Here is a 2,622-nt window from a genome sequence, read left to right as displayed (position 1 = left end):
TGGATTTYCAGTAACATGCTCTGTTATGGAGTGTGAAACTCTCTACTAACTCCAAAAAATCATAACTAATGAGTCTATTTAGCGCCCAGCACCGGACTCTGGCCAGCAATCTGCAGGGGAATTCATAGGCAATTTGCCACCAACTTAAGGGCTCTGCTCCCAAACGTTATCAATGAGCTTGTCAGGTAAAGGCCTAACATCCTTTTGTTCCCTCCACCTCCCACCTTTCTCCTCCAGTCACTGTGCCTGTTCCCCTGGCCCCGAAGAGGAACCAGTGGCATGATGTCACACACCTGTTTGGCTGGAGGCAGGGGCCTGGAGACTCTAGGAGCTGTGGGGTGTCAAGTTGGCACCCCTGCTACGCCCTGTGGATGTGTCAAAATGGCAGATGATGGTCGGGGTGTGTGCAGCTGCTGGGGAACAAGAGTGCCAAGAGCGCACGTTTCCTGCGGTGAGTTTTAATTTGCTCTACCCACGCCTTCTGAAGAGCCCTTCCACACACACACACACACACACATTACGCTCGCATACACCTTGCTGCCACCACTAAAGCTCTGGTGGGGGCCACCACCCAAGGACACAGTAGTTCCATATGAACACATACAGCAGAGGATAACTTACCAATCTAAGATGAATCAAACTCAAAACAAACTTGCTGGCCCAAATCCATGTTCTTGTTTGTAAGATACTTTTTGTGTCATTCAGTTGAAGCAAAAAAATAAAAAACATCCCGAAACTTGCTCATGGAATTTGTGGCTGGCGTTGCTGTTATGCCAGTGGTGCATCTTTCCTGACTCCACTTATGCAGTTGTCGCTGGTAACTTAACTCCCCATTGATCAGACAGTGTGAGTGCATTTGTGTTGGTGTTTTTTTTCTAACTCCCACTTTGCGAACAAACCCATTTTCACACGGGACACACACAGATACCTGACAGTTACACCCAAACAAGCCGTGCTGTTTACTCGAGAACAAACACATAGATGCCAACCAGAAAATCTATTCTCAATACACACATCACCCTAGACGTAAAGAGATTCCATTTCTGCCTTACTGGGAGTGTTCCCTATTTGTATTTTTTTTAGACAGCTACCTTTGATGCTAGCATCTAATATACAGGGCTAAAAAACTATAGTTTCCTGTGTGCTGACAGATAAAACAGAGCAAGACGCCATTACCCTGCAAAGCTGAATGATGAGGAGACCTGAACACGCAGAAGACAGAAGCCCAGTTGAATTACCGTGGTCTCTCATCCAAGGTGGGAGCTTTTTGACAGCTTTCCAGGCAGCACAACACATTTCCATACTGACTCTGCTCTGAAGTGCCAAAGAAAAGCTTTGATGAAAACATAACTGGGAAACTGGGAAATCTTTTTTTCTTCTTGCGTGGAACAACAAAGACCGAACGACAATGGAAAACCAAGCAGTGTCAAGCTGCAGCTTTCTGTTCTCTAATTACAGTGTCGATATGCACATACACTTGAATGTTTTCCTAGTATTGCACTCACACACATAGTATGCTGTTTAGCAATGTCTGACGTTTTTATGTATTCAAGTGTTTTTACACATCAGTTACATGAATAGAGACGCACCTAACAACCCATCTCTAGGCCTGTTTATACCTGGTGTTAACATGGGTCCTTTGTCCTGATATTGTCTTCATTCTGATTGTGCCCACATTTCCAGATATGTGACTACATATGGTATTAAAATGTGTCTGTTATCCGTCCACTGTGTCTGCATTGTGACCAGATTTCCTGTTCCCTTCCTTTATGCAAATTATTTCACAGCTATTCTTCGAAAAGAGTATTTATTTATTCATTGTAAGATATGTATTGATGTAATGAGTCAATGGTGCCAAATGTCAATGATTTTAGAGGAGAGAATAAATATGATTTAAATGGTTGCTCTGTCCGGATCTGTCTACACTTATAAGATATCCAGACACAATGTGTGTCCGACTACCTACGGAGGTGGGCAGGATGATCTGTCTTTTGATTGTCCACACCTGTCTAAAAATGTGGGCACAATCAGAATGCGGACAAGATCAGGACAAGGGACGCAAGTTACAACTAGGTATAAACGGGGCTTATAAATCGTTGATTTCACTCCAATAGGAGACAGATATTAAACACTTAGTACATCACCATCATATAGTGTAGTTATCACCTATATTCTGTCTAACAGAATAGGTTTGGATATTAGATTTTTGGCAAGGACGTGGTGTACTGTCTTGTTGGCAGGGTGCTGTGCCGCAGTATGTTGCTGACTCTGGGTCTTAACGACAGGCTAAACGAAGCAGGCGTTACGGCCCCCTGGATAGGTCATTACCCGTCCGTGGCCAAGAGCTAAACTGGAGCAGGGCTCTTTAAAGAGGGGAGCAGGTGTGTTTCACCATAGGGGCTGGACCCAGCCCAAGACCAAACAGCCTTAACAGTCTTTATCTCCTTCATAATGAGGCAATGGTCTCCAGTCTCCACAAACCCACCCTAACTCAGCCCACATGGGCTAAGGAAGGAGGTGTGGACACCCCAACCCTCTCTCTGGTTAAATGGTGACGGCATCAAATGATCTGCCTCCCATGCAACTAAATGACAATAGAATGCCATGAATACTATTATGCAT

This window comes from Salvelinus sp. IW2-2015, linkage group LG18, assembly GCF_002910315.2.
Source record: "Salvelinus sp. IW2-2015 linkage group LG18, ASM291031v2, whole genome shotgun sequence".
NCBI lineage: Eukaryota > Metazoa > Chordata > Actinopteri > Salmoniformes > Salmonidae > Salvelinus > Salvelinus sp. IW2-2015.
This window is presented reverse-complemented; position numbering follows the sequence as displayed.